At 42.9% G+C, this 24180-nt stretch overlaps 1 protein-coding gene across 1 annotated transcript in view; it reads left to right on the top strand.

The window, feature by feature from the left end:
• The window catches only part of ETV6 (ETS variant transcription factor 6), a 108461-nt gene that overhangs the window by 1017 nt on the left and 83264 nt on the right, over positions 1-24180 (top strand). The gene's annotated exons all lie outside the window — the stretch shown is intronic.

The following is a 24180-nucleotide window of genomic DNA, read 5'->3' as shown; positions in this document are numbered from 1 at the left end:
AGAGCAGCTCACAGATCTTGTTTTACATTTCTTGTATCATTTATGCATATAAAATACACCAGCCTGGTGCACATCCTCATGATCCTGGACAGGGAGGGTAGGCTCAGGTGAAGGTGACTCTGTGGAGATACAGGAAGTTTTAGTCCAGTCCCTGCTCTGTCACTGTACTGTCTGTGACCTTGAAGTCGTTTAATGTGATTGCCACTTCATAAAGTGTTAACACCTAGCAAAACCAAGTCAGATGTGTGGTGGAAGCTGCTTGTGCTCCTTTAATACAGATAATTAATAACATCTTGCCTTAACCCCTTGTTGGATGATTAATGCTGCAGAATTACTGGTAGTAGGACTCAAGGTTTACTAACACTGGGGTATGATTTTGGATAGTTCACCTTTTTTTTTTTACACTAATAAAGCTTTTGTTGTGAACTCTTACCTGAAAAAGTCCTGTAGATACCATTGTGCTGCTGTGTTGGTTGATGCACAAAAAAAAGCCTGAATGGTGGCTAGGATAATGATATTAAAATTTAATGAAAATCAGTATTGAACTCTGCTCAGTGTGGAACTGACAAGTCACCAGTTTGGTATTACCCCAAGGTTTTTGATTTGTGTAGATTTTAATGAAATTGTTTCTTCCAGCTGATAACAGCAGCTTAGATGATGTTGTGGTGACAATTTGGGAAATTCTTCTCCCTCTAAAGTTACTTGAAAAGCTAAAGAAAATTCTGCAGCTAAAGGAGAAATGACATCATTCTTTAGGACACAGAGATTGTAAGACAGTTGTGTTTTACTGGACCTGATCTCTATCCTTCCCTGAATTTAAGAGGATTTGGCTGGAGCCTATGGTGATAACTAAGCCAGGGATGACTGATGAAGAAAACTCCTCATTAGTCAGTGGTGCTGGTCATAACAAAAGGTAGGTCAACAGACAGGTGTTGTCACACTTGGAGCATCAGTAATTTTTATTCACTTTCTGAAAGCTTGAACGTGAGGAAAAAAGCATGCCTTTGGTTTCAAGAAAACAAATCCTTAGAAGGTGTGTAGATTCCTAGGGATTTATTAACAGCAAGGTCTGTTTGTCTGTTTAATTACTACTGGTTTTCGTTTTGAGGTATTCTTATACAAAGCAGAGTGATTCAGCATTTCAGAACTTTTTTCATTTGGTTTTTTTCTGACTCAGCTTGAGGAAGTTGWCTGAAAGAACACCTTTCCCTCCAAATACAGACAGCTACTATGTCTTCTAATAATTTCTGAATAGCAGATGATGCAAGCAGCAACAAAAATAGGAATTGGTGGCACTTTTTAATTTTCTTTTTCTCCCAAACCTCTGCATTGCCTGCAAAGTTGGAAAACCTAAATAGTCTCACATACTGAGGGAAGGTTTGTGTCGTCCCCACCCCCTGTAAAATACATTCAGAATGTTGCTGAAAAATAAGAAATTTGTGCAGGATCTACCTCAGTAGTTTGGTTGACTGCTATTATTTCATTATCATCTCCATGCGGGAACTGTGATTGGAAAAAATCTCCAATCATTCAGTCCCTTTCAGGTTTGTTTAAAGTATTTGTCTGTCTTGGTTTTGTCCATGTCAGAGGTGTGATTTCCTCTTCATTCTGCTCTTCCTTGCTGAACACACRGTACAAAAAGGTCCTGAGGTGCCAAAGGTAGGACTTCAGAGAAGATGCTGTGTGCACCTGTTCAGCATGGACTCAGATGATGAAGAGGTCAGATGCTGAATTTTTTTTTTTTTTTATTTCATAAAGGAAAGACACCTCCCTGTGAAGAGATAGCCMCTAGTTCTTGGGACACTGTAGGTAGAAGTCCTTAATATATGAAATTTTAATTTTATGGCGGGAAAGGGAGGGGGAAGTAGTGAAATCAAGTTAGGTAAGACTAGAAATCCTTGATTTAGAAATGTATCTTCCACATTAGCCCTGGTGAATGTCTGTGCATTGTCCTCCCTGCCTCTCTGAGAGCCAGTGGGCTCTCAGCTCTGTGAAGGGACAGCAGCTCTGACCTGACAGCAGCTCCCAGGAATTATCCCCTTCCCTTTTTTTTTCTCCCAGGCTGAAACAGTCCATGTTTGCCACCTTGGCTGAGATCAGGCAGTTTTCCAAGCTGCAGCAGCTGTTCCTATAGTCCTCTTAGGTTATTTGAGCTGATGCACTGAGGATTTTGGAGCTGCCCTTGCTGGGCTCACTTAAGTTTCTGAGAGTTGTTTTTGYTGTATCCATCCTTGAATTAGATCAGCTCAAGCAATGTTGTGCAATTTTTGCTCAGGACCAGTGCAGCACACAAGAAAGGTGTGTGTGTGTGTGTATGTGTGTGGGAGGATGTTTTCCGTCCTGTAAATAATAGTAATGATCTCCAGCTCTTCACTGGTCGCTTCTTTCCTCTCCCATTACTCCCAAAGATTTTTCCTGCATGTTTTATTGGTGAGATGAGGTTTCCTTCGGAAGTTAGGTTCTGATTTAAGCTTCACTTAGAAGCTTTACAAAAAGGTTGTTGGAGATGCTGAGGGAGAGAGAGCTCCCTTTGAGCATCTTGTTTGCCTTCGGGGTATCCCTGTGAAGAGCTGTGGGTTCTTAAATGCATTGAGAAAGGGCAAGAGGATGGGCTCCTGGAAGAGTTTCCTTTCCCTTGGGGACCCTGAAGGAACTTTGCTTGCACTTGCAGCCACTTTGTGGTGAGAACAAATGCACCTTGCTCTGCGTTTCTTGGAACTGGGTCTTGCTCACCACTTACATCTCTAGTAGTGGTGCTGTGTGTTTTTGTGTACTCCCGACTCCCGTGGTTCTGTGGTGGTTGTGGATTTTTTGCCTCCTGTGGTTTGAAGCACAGTTGCTGAGGACTCTGAGTGTGTGTGTGTGTGTAGGAATAGCAGATTAGAAAATGAGAGGTTGGAGGCTCAAAGAGCTTCCTGAAAGTGTGGGAGTACAGGCCAGAGAAAGGAAGAGAAATCTTTTTGAAGCTATATCAGTGCTTTACRTGGCCAAGAATAGCAGGCAGAGTGTATTGACAGAGTGGTCTGAGGATAAGTGTTGCTGCATAGCAAAGTGCTGCTGCTGTAAAAATCACTGCTGTCCACCAGCTGAACCAATTCTTGCAGTGCAGTTTTACTGGTATGGTTGGGTCACAGTGAGCATTCTGCTCACACAGCTGTGCTAATGTTAGTCAGAGCTGGTGAACGCTGCTGAGTCCGCACGTGTGTGCAGTGTACGTGCAGCCCTTGTAAAAATGTGGAGGAGGAGTGAAGAAGAGCTCAGATCACACCTTGTGACGTGCTGTGCCCCTGGCAGGGGATGGCTGCTGTTCTGTGGCAGGTCTGTGACATGTGTGCTGTGTTACTGCTCCGGTGGTGCTCGTGTCCTTCCTCCAGTTTGTARAACATCCTCCAGCTTGTAGAACATCCTCCCTGAGAACAGTTCAACTCCTTACYTGAAAGATTCTAGTGAATGGTAACCAGACCTTGGCACCTTGGTGGAGCAAGGTCGAGGAAACATTTTGTTTTGTGTTTTAGCTGCTATTTCCAAAAGCTTAACGAAGCAAATCAGTTATTTCCTCTGTTTTTCTAATGGGGAAACTAAGACAGAAAGGAGTGGGGTGAAAAGAGAACGGGTTATTTTGCACCTGCAATCCTAAAATGGGAACAGCAGCCTGTTTTGCTTTAGCCTGGTTCTTTGGGCACTTGTTCAAGACATTTAAGCATATGCTTAATGATGTGCATGGCAACAGCTCCCTTATCATTTCCTCGTGGTAAACAGTCCTCCTCTCTGAGCCCAAACTGCAGGGCTGTGCCCACTCATGCCAACCCACTGGAATCACCCAGGCTGTCAGCCAGGACACAGCTGGTGTCAACATCTGCCCTGTAGAACCTGTCCCATCATTAGGGATGCAGGAGGTGGAGCATGGATATCTGAACAGTGAGGAAGTGTTGGCAGTTGGGTGGCAGGAGATGGAAAGAAGCTTGTTTGACAGGTGGCTCTTGGATGCAGTTGACTTGAAAAGAATCTCCTGAAGCTCCAGGTGAGCTCAGAATAGTCACAGGGACACAGCACAGGGTCACCAAGCAAACACTTTGATAGAGCRGTGTCATGACCCCTGTTAGTCATGCATGGAGCCTTTGAGCAGTGTAGTACCTGTGTTTAAACACAAACACCGACCTAAACCAGCACCAAACCCCAAACCAAAGGAGCAGCGACTGTTCCAACACATCCGCTTGCCTTTCTTCAGAGACTTTCAGTCTTTGCAATTATTCCTGGCATAGAATGTTTCATGGTTGTGCTAACAGGAAGCCTTGTGTGAGGCCTGGAAGCTGTTTCCATGAACCCCAAGGTTTGACGCCAAYCTCGCTTTTTTAAGAGCAGCAAATTGTCAAAAGCAAGAAAATTACCTTTTCCAGGCTCTCTGCTCAGGAGCTGTTTGCAGAGTTGTGGGATTACAGTGCCTGGAAAGTGTTAYAGCTCTATTTGCTGCTGTGTTCCCTTCCTATATCATGTGAGAGCAGCCTCAGTTCACTGTATCTCTCTGGGCATGTTGATCGTCCTGGCGCCTTTGCCTCTGATTTTGGAAGGATATGATCCAGAACTTTCATCTGGGTTRGATTTTCTCAATGTGATTGTTTATAAGAGAACAAATTTCAGGATGACATCCCWGGATTTTATATATTTTGTTTCTTTCCATCTATAGATCCAGGATTTCTTTGAGTGTTGCAATCTTCGCATCAGGACTTAATCCACTCTGATTAGAACCAATGGGAGTTTCCATTACTAATTGCCRCTGACGTAAATTCCAGCTCATCAATTAGGGATCAAAATGTATTATGTTATTATTATATGCTACATTAAGTGCAATATAGATTTTATATAGATATATATCATAATTTTATGTGCGATATGCTTGCTACATTTAAGAAATGTTACTTTCTAAAATTAGAGACTACTGTAGATTGTCTGAAGAGTTAATCTGAAGTAGATTTTTTTTTTGTCCAATCCTGGAGACAGCTGGATTTTTTTATGGGTGACTCCTTTAGCTCTCTTCATGCTTCTTGTCTGTGCCTCAGTAATCCCTGCACAAAAAAACCAAAAATACTCCTCTATTGTCTTGTACAGCATTCAGCAATCCTCAGGCATCTTATTCCACAGATCATAAGCACGAGGCAGTAACAATAATAGACTGATGCTCTCTTTGATGTTTGGAACATACAGATAACTTTGTTTTCACAGARATGCAAATTCTGTAAAGGATTGAAGGAGGTGAATTGATGTCTAAAGATGGGTGAAAGGGGCAACTACACAGAATGAGGACAAAAATTGGTCACTGCCAGTAAAGGTCCTATCAAATCGGAACGCATTGGGTTAACATCTAATTGCTTATCTAGAAGGGTTAAGATTTATTCAAATAACATCTGCATTATGACTTTTTATATGGTTAAATGATTTAATAAAAGGTCGAATTAAATTTATTAAATGGTTAGTAGAAAGCTAGAGCCACAATACAAGGAATATTTTCTGTTTTCTCTTTTGTTTCGGGAGATGCACAGGGCAGACAGAACTGGCCATTCAGAAAGGGATTGCTCATCTCTGCAACATCTCAGAAGGTCAGGACTGGACTAACAGAGCCCAGCTAAAGAAAGGAAGGAACATACTTCTCCCCCTTAGAAACCTACAATTTGTGATGCAAATCGAAGGGAGGGAGGCACATGTGCCAGTTTTGAAACTTACTCTTAGCTCAYCCAGGTAATTGCCATACATGAGATTTGCATGAAAAATTTCGCTGAACTTTCATAACCAGATTACCAGAATTGTACAGAACTTCTGTGATCTAAGGTTCTGTGATTTAGGCCTGAGTCCTGTAGATGTCTAATGACATTTTCGGGACCTGCACTTCATTTTGGCCAAATATAGCTTGAGCATCTTAATGTCTTGAGGGTGAAATAATTGAAAACTTTAACATTCACAGTGATGATTATGGCTAAAAGACCAGAACAGCAACTCTTGATCTGAACGTTCCCAAATTTGGAAGTCTGAAATTCACATCTGGTTAGAATTTTTAGAGGGAAAGATTTTTTATCCTTAAAAAAAAAAAAAATCACTTATGCTTAAACTTAAATAATTACAAAATAAACCCCTCAGGAAACACAAACCATTGTGTGGAGTGATTTTTTTTTTTCTTTTTTTTTTAATGGAAAGAAGGAATTGACTGCATGAATTGGTATTCTCAGTTCACATGGTTAATTCCTATCGCTCTGCCAAGCAAGGTGCAGATCACGGTGAGAATTTCAGAGTGAGACTTTTGGAGTGGGAAAGCTGAGGATGAACGGTGKGTTCTGTCAGCTCTGTGGTGTTCACACACCAGGAGCAGTTGTAGGAACATGTGTGGCCCCGCTGGGTTTGGGGACRACTCGTGTCTCAGTGCCTGCGGGCTCGCGGCTCCGTTTTATATGATTTGGGGTTTTTTTTTAGAATCCKTTTTAAAAATACACAGGAATTAAGCAATTTCCTTTCCACGGTGCCTTAGCCAAAGCCCACTGAAGTCACTGGGAAGACTCCCACTGTTTTTAGCTGGCATTGGGATYTGTCTGGTGTTCTTACAGCCGAGGCTACTGCGAGTGCCTGTGGGGGTGTGTAACCATCTTCGTTCTTCTAGGAGGGCTGTCCTGCTCCACTTCAGTTACCATGGAATAGATTGCCCACGTTACTAGCAACATAATTATTCTGGAACAAAAATACTTCCAATTCCAGAATTGTCTCCGTATGGGGAGCTGCTCTGGAATAAAAATCAGGCAGTGGCTTTATCTGCAATAGCCGTGCTCCTCGCTTGCTTCCTGCAGGCAACATGTTTTAAATGGAGGTGAAAGGCAGCAAAGTATCATCATATTATTTGTCCCTTCCACCTCCACCCCACCTACATACAAAAGGCCCTTATTTGCTCAGCTTTGCCTGTGTAGTAGTTTCCTAATCCATTTCAATCAAAATTATCAGTTGGGGATTTTTTTTTTGCCTTGATGTATCCTGGATAGCCGATTTATTTCAAGTTAGGATGTTGTMATTTTCTTTAAATGGTGAAACTGGGAAGTTGAGATTCTCATCTCAGTGAGATTTGCATCACACAGCCTGTCTTGTGTGAATGTTTYGTGAACTGTAGTTATTGTGATTTATAAAATGGAATAAAAACATCCAAGCTCTGGCCAAACTCCTGCTCCTGCAGAGGTGCAGCTCAGTGCCTGTGGCTGCAGTGGGACACTCTGGATGTGCAGATCTGGTGGCCCCACACACAAATGAAAGAGCACAAGTGTTACCCTCTGTTTAGRGATCAAACCTCTCCACTCTAATATTTAATAGAACCCTATATATGGAGATGTTGGAGTAACCTGAAGGGAAAGCTGTGTGTCACTGCCTTTTCCCACTACTGCAGATGAATCAAAACACTCAGTAAATTAACTCTTTTTATGATGTGTGTATAGATCCTGTGAGTGGACTTGGAGCAGACTTCAAGGCTGAGATTTTACAGTTTCTGTTTTTTCATGGATCTAACAAGACCTTCAGGTCAAAGCGTTTTAAGCTCATTTTCCAAACTGTCATATTATTCTTTCCTTTTTATCTGTTCCTTTAACATCCTAACTATTCTCTTAATGTGAGTACCGGCTAATTCACTACACATAAACAATATGAATTCCAGACATTTCACAAGACAATTTTTAGACATTCACCCACATGATGATGTGTTAACTTTAAAGCACGTACTTCAGAAATAAAGCAGGAGTTAARGAAAAAAAAAGATTAAAAGGTTAAAATGAGACTTACTGAGTCCCTGTCTTTGCGATATGTAAATTCATGTATGGAAATAGCAGGATGAGATGAGTTAGTGTTTCCCTGACTTTTTTTTTGTAACCACATGTGCATCTCTGTAGCATGTTTGTTACATAGATATAGAACATGGCATTTCCCATGAAAAATGTAAAAAAAAAGATTTTTTTTAAACTATATTTTTCCTTCAAATGGAAAAAAATGTTTTCATATATGATTTTGGGAGACCTTTTCCATAAATATAAGGACTTGTTACCCACAGAAAATCCACCACTTCTCTGTATTACTTCCTATCTTCAGACCACTGCTATTAGCCTGTCCTGAAAGCTCTTATCMATTAAAGTAGATACAGAAGCTTATCATTATTGGACTTGGAGAAATCTGGTTGAAAACCCGGTCAGACATGATGTTCTGCCTGCAGTGAATCCATGCTGAAGAGGTACTGCCTCAAGTACGGATCATCATATTATTTGTCCCTTCCACCTCCACCCCACCTACATACAGAAGGTCCTAATTTGCTCAGCTTTGCTTCTGTAGTAGTTTCCTAATCCAGTTCAGTCAAAATTATAGGTTGGGGATTTTTTTTTGCCTTGATGTATCTTGGATAGCAGATTTATTTCAAATTAGTATGTTTTCATTTTCTTTAAATGGTGAAACTGGGAAGTTGAGATTCCCGTCTCAGTGAGATTTACCTCTCAGTGAACCTGGGGTCTGTTGTAGTTTTCTGAGCCAGATTTTCCCTGTATCTAAGTCCTGCTTTCCTAGTGGCACCTACATATTGAGGCAAAAATGTTTATTAGAAAGCAAATAAGTTAAGGCTGCAAACAAATCCGTTTAAAAATAGCAGAGAATGCATTTTTCCTTTATATGGAAAAAATGGAAAGCAGATGGTAGGAATTTTTGACAGTGGGACTGACTTTATTTGTTGGTGGAAAGGGGCTTGTTTTGGAGCATCCTCTTGTTCTGTGGGTGGATGGGGACAAAGAGACTCATCCCCATCTTGAATTGTGCTGTGAACTTACACTCTGATGGCTGGGGGCTGTTCCCATGTGCCTGCAGGCTGTGTAAATGTAGGTGAACAGGTTCAGTAATTGAAATTAGCCCCCAGCAGCATTCCATTTCCCACGGTGTGTTCTGTGATCCCAGCATGGACACGGTCACCGTGTGTGCAGCTCCTTTGGAGAAATGGCTCCTGCACTGCTCCAGCACGTTCTGAGAGTGCCAGTGACCGTGCCCTCCATCAGGAGCCCTGCACCATCTGCTCAGCTCCGTGCCCCTCTGCCTGGCATGGAACTGATGGAGCTTCCTCAAAAGGCAGGGGAAGGCAGGGAGGAAGGGAGCAAATGGGCTGCTGCAGAGCATCCCTTTCTCCAGGCCCTCTCTTTTGTACTAAATTTAGCTGCTGTGGCCATGAGCGGGTTTGTGCTGGGCAGCAGCACAGTGCAGTCCCTAAACCGTATCTGTTTCCTGCTGATTTCATGTTTTGCTAGGAAGGATGTGGCGCAGGACACCAGGCAGGATTAAGCAAGGAGAGACAGGCTCGTTCTCTCTCAGCCCTGTCCAAAGGGARGGATCTGGGACCTGTCATGGAACAACAGGCTTTTCCTTTAGTGCTGGAATCGTTCTTTTGTACCGTGCTTTAGTTGCCTCCCAAATTGCCTGGTGCTGAACATTTATTAAGGACTCCGTGATCAGCAGTTTGACAGAAGCGGCTGACACTGGTTTAAAAGGAAATATGTTGTAATATTTCCTCCAGAGAGCTGCTGAAGAAAAACTTTGGACAGGATTTGTACATGATAAAATTCTGCTTTGACAAAGTTGAGAGAGGCAGGAAATTTCTCCTGTGACTTTCATTCTAAATGATGTCATCATGAGAGCATCATCTTTGGCTTCTTGAGCATCTGTCTGGCCCTGCTGGTGATTCCCCACCTGAAACCTTAACTTACCATGGGTGACATTAGACACGCTTCAGCAGCCATGAAGAGAAGTGTGAACAGCCATCCCCAGGGTAAGAATGTTAAGAAGAATCCAAGTTGTCTGAAAGCCTGTTTTTTACATGAAACTTAAAAAAAATGAGGTCAAGGTTCAGGTAGACTTCGGGGATTTACGATGGTGAAGGAGATCTTGCGTCAGTGCAATTAAAATTTAACTGAAGAAATAACTTCTGGTTTGTTTGATTGGATTTTTGTTTTTTTTTTCCTGTAAGATTTCCCCCCTTGGCTTCAAAGGTCTTTGAATAAAGAATTATATTGCTATACTGTAGCCAAACAAAAGCAAGGAAACAGCACCTGACACCCACAGTTTGTACAATCATCCTTAATGTGCTCGTCTATCACATGAAATAATCAGGTCTGGATTTCTTTTTAATATAAAACTGAAGTTTTCTGAAGACAAAGTTGGTATTTGGACCAAAGATTCTATAGATGCATCAGAGAATCATAACCTCCAGTGCAGAGAGGATGAGAGGATCCATGTGGCCTTTCCCCATGTGGTGCTGAGGATTTGCTCTTGGATTTGGTGTGTGTATGCAAAGGTTTTTAGTTGGGTTTTTTTTTTTGTTGTTGTTGTTTTTGTTTGTTTGTTTTTCTTTATTTTTGTTTTTAGGGAAGTTTTTTGTGGGATTTTTTGTGGGTTTTTTGTTGTTGTTTCATTTTGTTCTTTTCCCTCTGAACAAATGTCCAAAATTCATATGTAGAAAAAGCTACAAAGATAGTCATGTAGATGATTATGTTCTTTAATGATACAATTTGCCCTATAAATCTGTGTCAGGGAACAAAGGACTTACACCTGGGATTGCCCTCATTGCTGTACAAATTGGTTGGCAGAAGTTGAATAATTTGTGGWTATGAGAAGCATAGGTACGTCAGGTGTGTACATAATACATGAAAACACAGATTGTATCACTTGTGCTGGATTTTCTGGAATAGAAGAGTGTGCTGTGGGGCTTTTGTTGTTGTTTTTGAATAGTGGTGTAGATTGCATGCTGTAAATAGCATAATTTAGTAGGGGAAAACCAAACACCTTGACCACTCAAGGTTTGTACTCACTGCTCTGGCAATACACGTGGTAACTCCAGTTTCCCCACTCCTCCCTTTGCTGTTTGCACATCCTTACCTCCACTAGAGTGCTGCTTTTTCCTGAGCTGAAGAGGTTGAAACCCCTTGTTGCCCAAACTCCAGTTAGGAAAATAGCAGAGTGTGAGCCATCCCAGTTCCATTAACTCAGCAGCTGTGTGTAGCTGATCAAAGGCCCTGCTTAACCTGAGGGTCACTCTTGCCTGGGTTTGAGCCCCCAGTGGTTTCAGGTATGCTCCTGGACTTTGCTCTGGGGCAGGCAAAGAGCACTCATGCATTCCTTTTTGGCTGGTYTGCTTTGGAGTGTAACTCCTGGTGACAGAGCAGTAAGGAACAGGAGTTCAATCCCTGCAGTTGTTCATGAAACCCTGGGCTTTGGCTGGATGGGGATTTGTGGTCTAGTGTAAATCCAAAGGAAATTATTTCAATTGACTCCCACAAGTGTAATGTTTACTAGCCAGCACTGACTTCAGGATGACCTTTCTGCATGGTTGTCCTGGGCTGATACACCCGTTCTGAGATCAATGCCATGCTGTGTGTTTGGTGCACTACCTGTTCTCCTGAGTACTGAGATAAATTAGTTTGGATTAATACAGGACCAAGAAACTTCTAGCTGACCTCTTGCATAGCAATGAGTTGTATAACAAGATAAGTGTTGAGATGCATCTCTATAAAGAATAGAGGTGGCTTTATCGAAGTAATGCTTCAGATGCAGCTGGTGTTGCTGACCAGAAGAAATCTTCTAATTTTAGTTTAACCAAAAAGACTAATGTTGCTAGGGTGCGAGGGTGGAATAAAATGGTTTTCTTTAGAAAAAAACCCCTGCCTTCATTGTATTAATAGCACCTGTACTCTGAATAGTGAAAACTCCATCTCTCCCTCTTATCTCTAGGCCTGTTCTCTAGAGCTTGCTGAGGTATTTGGATTTGCAGTTTTTTTTTCTGAGATCTGCATATCTAGTGCCCTTAGAATTTGTATTCCCGTAGAGGAGGGGGGAAGAAACCCACCCCACCTTCAACAAAACAAGATGTTCATGCTTCTGACATTCACAGATCTTGAAGACAAGAGTCTTTGCTGCTTCTAACTCATGTGCCCCAGACAAGGGGGCTTGTGGTGTTTCCTCTCACTTGCTCTCATGGGTATCTTGTGTTTCCTTTCCTTCCTCATCAGTGAGATCTGATTCTTTTTCATGTTCTCTGTTATATCTGCAACTATCAGTGTTTCCCATTTTTCTTTTCTTCCATGCACTAGAGATTTTGTGCCCCTAAATTCTCACCTGTCTCATAGGAACAGGATTCCTCATTCTGTCTCTAAACTCAGAGCTCTGTGTACATCTGATTATTTAATAATTTCTGACGTGCTAAGGGTGTTATATGCATCTCCCAACAGGATTGATGCTTTTTTTTTATTTCTTTCATCTGTTCTGTAATTACAGGCCTAGCTATGGCCAGGGGTACTATCATGCTGCAAGGTATCACAGACTATGTCAACAGCCAGTTATTGCAAGTAAGAAGAGCAGGTCGTTCTGCTCTCCAGAAATGCCAGTATCTCAGTTTTCCATGTTTGCAATTTTCAGTGTTCAGCAGAACTTCCAGTTCTTGTGTCAGTAGAATTTACACAGCTTTTGTTTTGAGCTTAGTTCATGCAAGATCAGATATTAAGATTTTGCATTTATTTTTGCATAGTTGCAGGTTGAGGTGAGATTCTGCACAGATTTCTGATTAATGCTGTAATTTTTGCATTAAGATTAAAGTTGCAATGGAGATATGTAGTAATATACATCTCTAGTGTATGTGCATWCATGCATGCAGGTGTTGAAAGATAGCAGAACTTTGATTGAGAACCTGTCCACTCTTTCACCTTAAGCCAATAAAAAGTTTCAAGTTTCTATCCAAACCAGACTTACTCTGCTTTTAAGTGTATTAGAAACTTTAGCATTTCCACTCTGGAGCCTTGGATGGTTGTACTATGATTGCGGTCTGGATGGGGATAGGAAGAGGAGACGCTAAATAAATTAAAAAATTGTGTTTGATTTTTTGTTGCAGCTCACAAAGTTGTGTAATTTTAGCACTGGGTTGAAGGCAGGAGGCAAGCAGAGTGATCTGCATGACACCTGCAGCTGGTTGTGTGGATCCCATCCCGTCACATGCACAGTGCCTGGTCCAGTTGGATTCTCCTGCTGGGAAGAATCCCACTCTGTTTGTCTGTCTGGGTCTGAAAGCAGCTTGAGGGTGCGGCTGTACAGGAGGGGTTTGTGAGACCATTAGAAGCATTCACTGTGCTTTGAGGGATCCTTTTTGCACTGCTCTGTGGTTATGAAGGTTATAATGCAGATATTCCTGCTGGATTCCTCCGTGGTGGTCACTGAGGGAGCTGGGCACTCAGGCAGCTTACACACATGGGGGGTGGTGTTTCTGTGGTTCTCCAAGAGCTTTCTGGATTAACTGGAATCCGGTGAATTAATTATTTTTAAATTTTTTTTTGGTTACAGGTGTGTAAGGAGCGGTGCCCATTCACTTGCTGCGCAGTGAGATTGTAAATCGCTCATAAATTGTTTGTAAATCACTTTGGGATCTTTCTGGCTGACAGGCAGATCCTGTGTAAGCACATCACCCAGCCCTGCAAAGCCCAGCCTTAGGGAGCTCAAGCSGCTGCCAAGGCAGCAGGTGTGTCAGCTCCGAGGAGCCCGTGAGGAGCAGCTGGAGCCTCGAACTTTGCCCATTTATTTGCTCAGGGTTTTATCTCATCCTTTATTGCACAGCCCAGTGAAAATGAGTATTTGCCATGTCAGTTAGGCTGGGGCTGTGGAGTGGCAGCTCTGTGTGTGCTCGGTGGCCTCATGAGCAGAGCTGTGGCCGTGCTCCCTGTGCCATCGGAGGAGATAGGGACACCTGAGCAAACAGTGCGGCACCCTGGCCTCTGTCCACTGATTTTTTTTTTTTTCTTTTTTTTTTTTTTTTTTGTGTTCTGTGCATTAATTCTGACATTAGAGCAAGACTAGAGCACTCCAAATGGAAAGCTAGACTTGCATTTTACTTTTAACTTTGCTTCAGGGTTTTGCACGTGAATATCGATAGAGAAATTTCTTGTGAAGCAAAGGCCAGGTGGAAGGTGTAGCAACACAGCTTGCTGCTGTGCTTGAGATTAAGTTATTGTGGAAAAAAACAAAACAACAATTGTCAACATGAAAATAAACCCCTGTGTAGTAATTGAAAGGGCTATTTTTGGTGTAAAGTTTGGATTTTAGCCGGATGGCATGTATTGGGGGAAATGCTTGCTAACATTTGTTGCCATTTCTGGTCTTCAGACCCCTGGCAGCAGACTCGGAGCCAGGCAGTGATGAATAATTTTCTGCCTAGTGCCTTGCAGGAGGATAAAGCAGAATTTAGATTTCTGCAATTCAGAACTATCTGCTGCTGGAATTGAGGCATCCATATCCCAGCACTGATTGGAAATTATACACACATAATGTAAAAGTGACAAGACTGAATATGCAGGAAACCGGCTGGCTGCTCAGAAGACTTGGTCCCTGCCCCAGCTTTCCTTGAGCAGTTCCTTTGACTACTATGTGCCTCAGTTTCCCATTTYATCTGCCATGTAATTGATGTCTTTAGCTGTTAAACAATTTTAAATGGGACTGCCTTTCACTATTCAAAACAGCTCTTCTACTTCAACACAGTCAATAATAAATGTAAACAACTGTTTGGATAGGCAAAATAAATTTAGGAAGATTCTGGTTAATTTTTGATTTTTCAGCTGTATTACCAAGGGTTGATCTTTGGACCTGTATAACCAAACTTTTTCTTTAGTTTCCTTCTGTTATTCTGCCTTTCGAAGGACTTTGTGGAAAAGAAAGCAGCATAAAAATCACACAACCGGTTTGGCAGGTCCTGTATAAACAGGAGAAACGCCAGGAAAAGTCTTGTCTTTGCTGCCAGCTGAAAAAAAAAAAAAAAGGGGTTAATTTTCTCCTAAAGAAAACTTGACCCATTGCTGTGTGATGTGGACTGTGGGCRCGTGGTGGAAGGGGCTTGGGGTGTTTGCTGGAAGGAACATGTGTGTCCTCAAGTGCTGGGATTGTTGTCTCAGTCACCTTCTTGGCTATAGGGACAGAAGAAGCATTTTATCTTGCTCCTTGTAACCAGATTTGTTTAATTTTTTCCCTTCTCCCATCTCCCGTGACAGTCTCACAGCTCAGCTCTGGTGTTAAATACACTCTTCTTGATTAGCTGGGGGTGATTGAAGCCCCCCCATTTTGCTGTGCTGGTTTTTAAGGCTGTGGAGCTGTGAGCTGGGACGGGTGAGGAAACCTGCCTTCCCAAATGGATCTGTGCCGTTGCATAACCGTGGGAAGGGTTGGAGTGCCTCTGTCCTGATTCTTGTGGCAAAGCAGGGATGTGTTTCTGGAACGGGTTTGAAGCTGTCTTCTGATTTAGGCCATCCCCGCTGCCACTTGTGAGCTGAGAGATTTCAGTCAACGCGTTGACAAGGAGGAGCGTTAGAAAGCAGAAGTTCCCACCAAGAGGGTGTTTAAAATCAATGCTAAAATGCAAAATGAAATGATGCGTTGGGAGAGCTTGTGTGAGTTGTCCATGTTCTTTTGCTCCCCTTGTAGTTCATCCTTCTGTTTTTAGAGCAGCAGCATAACCCCAGAAATGTGGCCATGTGGGAAGAGGGTTGAAATGGGATTTAGGTAACTCGCTGCTTCTTCCTGCACCTCTGTTCCTGTGTGTAAACCAGGATTCAAACAGSCCCTTCCTCTGGTGCTTCACTACCTTCACTGTTGGCTTTGAGCTCTCTGCTCAGTATTTCTGGAACACCTCAGGCAATGGCCCTCTGTTTGCTTCTGAGTGCTATCACTGTACAAACATCAAGTCCTAACYGTGGGGGTCAGAACCAAATCGAGTTCTTGGGAGAAAATACTGTTTTCTAAAGTGTCAAAGAAGTCTTTTGCTCAGCCTCGGTATCCTGAAAGGGCTAGCCACCTAATTTTGCTTGTGTTTTGGTCCCTCCACATGTAAAGGTGAATGTAATAACACTTCTCTTCATTGTAAGCAAGTGCTAAAGGTATTATAGGACATATTTAAATAGTGCAGTGATAAGGACCATGAAGTAGTCTTCGGATTGAGTTAAAACGGGCCTAAGACTAGCACTTCACTCTTTCTCTTAAAAATGTCTGGAGCTTGCTCTGCTTCAGCTGGCTCTGTTCCCAAGCTTCTCACTTACATAGTGAGGCAATATTTGCAGGTCAGAGGCAGCCTTTTGGTGAGGGTGGAGTGGCTCTCACTGCAGTGTCCATTCAGATGTGAAGCAGTAAYGCTCCATTGTGAAAACAAGCCAAAGATAACCAGAGTGAAACTTCAGCACTTCTGTTCTGCCAGGAACAACATCATAACCAATGCTTTGGGATTAGGAGCTAAAACAAAATAATAATTTGAGGAGGAACAAAAAGTGATGCAGAGGTTGAAAGGAACAATTAAAACAGTTGGGGAACTTAACRAACAGGAAAAGCTATGGCAGAAGGAGAGCAGTTAAACTGAGATTTGTCACAGGGCTTGACACACCTGTGGACCTCAGCATTTTATCCCATTGTCCTGTTGGCACAACCGAGGCACTGAGGGCTGTGRTGCTGCCACAAATTGTTCTGGAGGGTCAGTAGAAGGCCTGGGAACAGGCAGACTTGTGTCCTCACCATTTTTCTTCAAACCTCTTCTGTGAGCTGGTTTTCTCCTGTGCTGTGCATTGTGGAATCTTCCACCCAGCCCTGTACAGCAGCACTCTACAGGAGGTGATCCACTTCTTATTCCTCTTCTGAGTGCTGGGAGTGCCCRTGGAATTTCCAGAGTGAAGGAATAAGGTCTGTGTGGGGTGTTCCCTGTCACATGGACAGGTCATACCTGGAAGGCATCTCTTGTTTTCAGAGCAGTTGGGAAAGGATTGCTAATAGCTCTCCTTACGCAACAGAATATTCACCCGCTTAGTTCATTACTTGTTAGCTTCAGGCAGGGACGTGGCAGATTCGTTAATAGCAATGGTCAAATCATTAGAATGTGCAGTATTAATGGAGGAGAAAGCATTTAATGAAGAACCRTCACTCGACCCTGTCATTGTCCGTGCAATACAAACCATACTGCTGGATTCAGGCTCAGCTCTTTTCCTGTCATCCACCACTGCATAAAAGTGTGTCTTGCTCGGGAGCTTCAGCTTCTTTTCAAACACATGTGAAAGCACATCTATTCTTCTTTTGGGTCAGATACGCACTGCCATGACCAGCTGTTTCTGTACAAATATATTTAAAAACTCCCCTTAAAGTTCTGCCAATCCTGATGGTTCTGTGTGGGAAGGACCATGTTTTAGAGGAAATRAAAGCTTTTACAGTGCCTCAAGCAATCCCCCAGGTGGTTTGTTTTCTTTTTCTAAGTAGTATTTTGGTGTCTGATGCATTGATCATTATAAAGTTCAATTTCTTCGATTTTGCATTCTCATACCATCAGTCTGCTGACTGGTGAGACCTAACAAAAGCTGCTAAATAGCTTGTTAAAAACACCCARCAAAACAGCCCAGTTTTTGTGCAGGCTGACCTGCTGCAGATTTTGTTTCTTTTTATGTAACTCAGCTTCTTTCAGTGGTCTCCTAATGCATCTTTATGTTTTAATCATGGCTTCTTCTTAGCTTATCCTTCTGCACTTTGTCTTCCAGATTACCTTCTCCTCTCTCTGTTTTTATTTCCTTTTGGAYGTTGGGCTGTATGTCATTTCCTCCATCCATTTCTCTAGTTTGTTTATTCCTTCTTCACAAGCTAGATCCTTTGACTCTTGTAAAATTTATCTGTCTTGCATGCATGGGGGGTGTATGGTGCAGAACGAAGAGCCTGCAAATGTGCAGGATGCAATATTCTAAGTGAAATCCTACCAGCTGTTTTTTATATACTCTCTTTTATCAGCCAGGGTTTCCTTTTCTAGTCAGACTGACCTTAATGTTGTTCCCATTGAAGTAAGGAGTAGGTGAAAGAATAGTGRGAGAGGAAGATTGTAATTTGATGTTTCTTTCATATCCAGTTTCTGTGCAGTAGTTGTCAAGGTCAGTACAAGTATGGCCCTTTCTAGGAACTCCCGCTGCATTTAAGGTGTTGGGAGTTGAATAATCTGAATCTTTAGGATGTTTTATAGTGGCAAACATCCATCATCTCTTGTTTCTGGACTAGCTTATTAAGGCTWTGAGAATGGGTATTTTATTTGGCTTTCACTCACTAAAGGTTCTGTTCAGTTTTACCCAAGTAGCTCTGGCCTCACCAGCAGCCCTTATTATAGCTATCCTATTCCCAGGCTGGCCTAGATTCTCTCTGGAAAATTGTCTTTACCTACTTAGAGGTGTTTTTGAGCAAGGGGATGTGGCACACTCTCTGCCATGCTTTGTGTTCTGGGTTACTGTGGCACTGCTTGAATTTTCAGGAGCAGCGACCCCGTCCTCGCACCCCCATGTTTCTCTGGGCATTTGGCACATCCTTTTCCATGGAAAAACTGCCAGAACTCCAAAKTGGGGAGAAATACTGTGGTGGAAATGCTGTGTGTGCCAACAATAAGGAGATACTAGATGAGGAGAGCCAGTGAGCTTAAGTTASTGGAGGAGAGAAAGACTGAGATGCAGATGTRKATTTTAYTTCCACCASTGTAAATCYGGACCAGAAACATTGTTCAAAAAAKAAATWATTAAAATTCACTGAAGAATTGTGCAAGTACAGATGGGAGCAGAGCCCAGCTGTGCAGTGGGACAGAGAAGGGCCATTTCTTCTACTTGTAAATAGTATTTTTAAAATGTGTATTTCAGGATGTTGCAGCTCCACCGGAATCCTGTTTTCATCAGTGACTGAGGATTAAAAGAAGCTGTAACTTTTATRTGAGTTACTCTCCCATGATTTTTCCACTAGTTAATTGATGGGCAGTTAGATATCCCAGGACAGTGAATGAGTTGACCTCGTCYSTRTGACAGTTCCRAGCTGTGATTTGTGCTGTGTAAATRTTTGATATCCTCTGTTGTGAAGAATCCTGTTCACAGTRATTGCAGCTTCAGTAGAAATGTTCAGAAAGCAATGCCCATCCATGGTAGGAAGATCAGAAATGATGATTGTCCTTAGATATGTGTTTGAATTCATAGGAACATTGCAACTTTGACAGCTCAATAATGCAGCCAAGTGAAAACCCTTGTGCCTTGCCAGCTCTGAGATACAGAAGAGGAGCTTTCCCAGAACACATGAGAAACTCCCTGTACACCGTGTTTCCCCTGAGTCTTCCCATCTGAGTTTCATGGCCTGCAGGAATCTTGCCCTGAAATGAGCACATGACTGCAGTAAGGGTGTTCAGGGYGTTAATTCCCACGCACACCGGCAGGGTTGGACAAGCACCGTATGTTACAGAGATGAAGCTCCCCAGCCCTGCCTGKTTTAGAAAAGAGAGCACAAAAAAGTGCAGTGAAATATCTCTGACGTGCAGCTATCTAAGCTTGGAAAGTTCTTCTCTGTTGCCTTCCTTGCTTGCCTGCTGCTTACTCACTGGCCACAGTACTTCAAAGCCTCCTGTGGGTTTTTCTTTTCCTAGCTGTGCAATTAACTGTCTCATTTGAGCCTTCTGTGGTGCTTTGTGTGAGGTGAGTGTACCAACAAATGGTGCTGTGGATCCCAAAGGGACTCTGTGGGTCACAGCAGTGGCTTGCACCTTTCTCCATCCCCTGCTTAAACAAAGGTCAGTAGCAAGTTCTTCAGAGGAATTTTGCAGTGACAATCCCACGATGCACRTTTTGGGGTTGCAGGTGGAAAGGGGCTGCAGGCGGAGAGTTTAACATCAGGCAGTTGGATCTGTGGTTGTTTTTTGCCTTGAAGTAGCAGGTCAGGTGGGCCAAGTCCCAGCTTTACTGCCTCTTCTTGGAGCCTTGCTGCAAAAGGGTGGGTGGATAGATAAGGCTTTACTCCCATTTGGAGTGTGATGATTCCAGTTCCAAATGCTGAACCAGAATCTGCCTCTCATGTATTTCCTGCTGCCTAGCTGGGATATCTATAGAGAACATTTTTTATTATACATATAAATGACTGATCCTTTMATGAATCATACTGAGCTTTTTGCCTTAGTTTTATCTTCTAGTTTTACCTAATACCACCTTCTCACAGCCTGTTCTATTCTCTACTCCCCAGTATTAGCAGCAAAGAAATATTTTTTTCAGCATGTGGTTCAGCTATTTTTTTGCTTCTTTGGTACTTGCTAATTTGAAATATTTTGGAGTGCCTCTACAATAATGCAACATTTTCAGTGACAACAYTGACCTCCTCAAGCTGCCTTTTCATAGCACTTGAGTGCATTGATACTGCTGTCTGTACAATTTAAATTTAATTAGAACAGTGGCTGTGATCACTATGGGAGAAGCATGAACTTCCCCACTGCCTCCCTTCCCCTTCCTTTGTGATGAACTATTGCACCTCTGTGTTTGTTATTTGCTTGAGCAAGGATTRGGACATGAGAGGAGAGCCATCACCTGCCCCTGAGCAGGGAGGACAGGCTGCAGGGAGGAGTCAGGGAGGAACTGAACTTCACAAAATTGCTAAGGTTACTGACACAATCTCTGCACTCTGCCCAGGAAACGAGATGTTAATCTTTCCCCAGTGCTGCTTTGCATAAGGTCCATTCCAGAGAGCTGTGTTTGTTTTAATTTTTCTAATTACTGATAGTGTGCTGATTATGCTGCTATAGATTTGACGTGAATTGCTATATTAATGGGATCAAAAATTAGGAGATGTCTGCCATGGAAATTAGGAAGACGACAGCAGCTGGGGGAAGGGAGGGAAGTGGAGAGTTGAATTCATACCCTGGTAGTGCAGAGCTGTAGTTTGCTTTTTTTGGAACCTGAGCCTTTGTCCCTGGCAGGAGTTGGATGGAGCATGCAAGCTATAACATTGACCAAAGTCCCCAAATGTGCCATACAGGCCATTAGGGGCTCTGATTTCCTTCCTGCTCCCTGTGGTAGATGCTGYAACTCATCTCATAGTGGCCTTGTGCACTTTCCTGTCCAGCTATGGTTCTGCATCCAAACCACTGGGGAACAGTGCATCTGTCTCCCTTCCCTTTCCTCTTCCCCTCCCTTGCTTCCTTAAGGATTAATTTACCTGACTCTCCTGCTCTTGTGCCCTGTGCTGCTCTGTGCCTGGTTTGGTGGCATTGCCCTRCTGGGTGCCCAGATGTTCAGGGCCTTCTGAAGTTTTCCTGCAAAGACATMATTTACCCCCAACAACCCTTTTCTSTGAGGCCCTTTTCTCCCCTCTACTGTGCTCGAGCCACCTACTCCTAYGAGGATCCACAACAGCAAAACCAGACCCTCACAGGTTCATCGTTTGTTCATCGTTTGTTCATCTCGTGGCACAGGTCCTGGGGTCCTGGGAGGCAATTGTGTGCCAGCTTGGACCCTCAGTTCATTTCTCCCTGTRTGGTATCATCATGTGCTGTGTAGGAGAAAGTTTCTATGCAGTGAATAGGGTCAGCTGCCTTTTCTGTCCAGCACGAGGTGTTTGCAGATCACACTGGCTGTTTGGGTTTCCTGAAAGCTGCTGCATAGGTAGTGCATTTCTGTGCTTTATCAATTAAAAAAGGCAGTTTTACTATACCACCTGTCAACTACTGAAATAATCATGTCATTGGGATAACATGAGAGCTTGCTTAGCAGACTTACTTACATATTTCATTTTTATTTCTGAAAAAATATCCTTTGTGCCTGCCATCTGAGTGAACTTAGTAAAGGGACAAAAAGACTTATCAGGTTGCAAGGCTGTTGCTTTGGAGTTTAGAAGGATGCAATTATATCAAAAGCCTGAAGCTTTGCAGCCCTTCCTCATCCTCAAGTGTTAGACTTCTTTTTAATTTAATTTTGCTATTTTGAATTTTTTGTATTAATATTTTCATTTTATCAATTTGAATTATTTGTATTCCTGACAGAAAATTCTGTTTAGGTGGATTTAGTCAGTAAAGGATGTACCGCAGTTTTTCAAACTGAAATCTCTGTGCTTTGATGGCTTTGGGAGTCTAGTCAGCTGTTACATACACTCCTACTGCATAGTCATGGTCAATATAGCTTCTGATTTGGACARGATGGTTTGATCTATGGCATTCTCAGTAGCTGATTATTTAGTAAAAGGAAAAACCCCATAAATTCTCTTGATTTTTAGGCATGTGTTTCAGCCTGTGCCTGCTCAGTTGGGCCGGTGAAACCATGTCCTGCTCTCAGCAGACGTGGCTGATTGTCCAGGTGGCACTCTTGGAGCACCAGCCACCAGAGAAACCCCAGGGATGGCCTTCTGTAAAAGGTGACTTAATGCATCACTCCACATGCTGTAGGCAAGGTGAAATTCCATGGTGAAACTTTCTCAATCCCTGGRAGCTGAAGAAACCCATCAAAAATGATGACAGCAAGCAATAGGCAGCTSTTTTAGTCACGTCTTTGTGGCTACTGGCAAAGTTGCTCTTTTGAAATTTCGTAGCTGGCAATTGTTTGGGGCTGAGCATTTGGTCACTTGTAGGTTTAGATGTTTATAGAGTCCCCTGACAGGTGGTGAATATGGAATGTGGTAATACTAAGCTCCTTTCTAGCACTCATCACCAAAAATCTCAAAMGACCACATCAAAAATCTCAAAGGACCACATCAAATTTGTATYGATTTAGTTTCTTTTACCAGTTGATTAAGCTGCAGCAATGCTGTTTGCTCAAGTACACGTGAGATTCATGCAGGTTCTACCAGCACTGCCTGTGCTTCCTCCAAGCTGTGGCTTGAACAACCCTACCATTCTTGGCCTTAACACAAAGGGAAATATTAATCTTGACTAGTTAGGAAACGCTTTCAGAAAAAATCCTAGTAGCAGAGTATCTGGTTGCATAACCTTTGAAGCATGAGGCATCAGCCATGTTTTTGTTTGGTGGATCCCACAGAGAGAAACATTGGCCACTTCTGGAGTTGTGAAGCTGAATGCAATCCCTTCTCAGTGGCGTGAGCACAATAGGTTCTGGAAATGTGAMTGAAAAGCCTCGAAAGGCTGGAGGAGCACGTGTGACCTTGTGCAGGCTGAGCACAGAGCTGGGGCAGGTTGCAGAACCACACTGGTGTTTGTAGTTCTGCTCCGTGCTGCGAACAGGGATTAAACTAATCTTTTCCACAAGCCCAGTGTCTTGACCTTCCTGTGCCATTACCATTCCACACCTTCTGGAAATCCATCCAGGACAGTTACAAGGGCAGCTCTTTCAGCATGCAATTGTTAAATGTAGTGCCCTTGAGAGGCACATGCTGTCCTTTTTCAAGACAGCTTAACTCTGAAATTACTTAGCTCATTTGAGCTTTGCTCTTGCTGTAACTCAGGTTGTCCATGTGTCTAATAAAAAGCAAAAGACTTACCTAATGTCTGTAAATTGCTTTGATATTTAGGCTAAAGGTGCCGACAGAAAAATGCAGGAGTAGCAAGAGAGGGCATTTCAAAGGCACTAACAGGAGTTGGACAGCTAACTCCCCTTTGTGCCTTGTAAAAAACCTTCTGCAAATATTAATTCACAAARTACTGGGGACATCCAAGGTGTGTGGGAAAAACAACTGTGGATCCATATCTTGTTTGGTTTTAGCTGTCCCGTCCTTATGAATACTAGGAAACAATGAATCAAATGCATTTGTTTATAACAGTAAATCTCAATGAAGCTGTCATGGTATAAATCAAGTTATGGTATCCCTTTAGGGCGTTGATCAGTAAAGGCAGCACGTACTGGAAGCAAAATGTCTTAGTYTGATACAGCACCTCCTGGATGTTGAGGGAGGTGGATGGGTTGTGGATTTAATTTCATTTTCCACCTGCTCTTGGGCATGAGGAGGCCCTTTGAAGCCACTTTGTCTTTGCAGTGGTGATTCAGTATTTCTGTGAATGTGAAATGTGACCTGAGCTTGGCCTGTATCCTGCATTCTTCAGGAGGGAGGAAAAGGACCTCAAGTCTCCCACCTCTCCTCTAGCGCCCGTTTGCGGAGGCGGCCATCTGTGTGGCCGTGTGTCAGAAGTGTTCCTCTTTTTATAAATATCTGGGTGAGCAGAGCGAGCAGCTGCAGTGCGGTTCCATTATCTGGAAACACTGGGAAGTGCCTGCTCTCCCTGCCCTTCCTGGCCCTCAGCAGGGTGAGAGGTGCACCTGGGCACCAAGAGGCAAGCACAGTTTTGGGTCAGGAAAGGAGGAGTTGCATCATTTGGAAACAGAAGAACGCCTTTGGCTCCCCAGGTGCGCCTTCCATCACATCGCA

Source organism: Malurus melanocephalus, unplaced genomic scaffold, assembly GCF_030028575.1.
Source record: "Malurus melanocephalus ecotype Western Australia unplaced genomic scaffold, MMel_1.1 scaffold_197, whole genome shotgun sequence".
NCBI lineage: Eukaryota > Metazoa > Chordata > Aves > Passeriformes > Maluridae > Malurus > Malurus melanocephalus.
The sequence above is the reverse complement of the archived record's forward strand: the minus strand, read 5'-3'. Positions and strand labels throughout refer to the sequence as shown.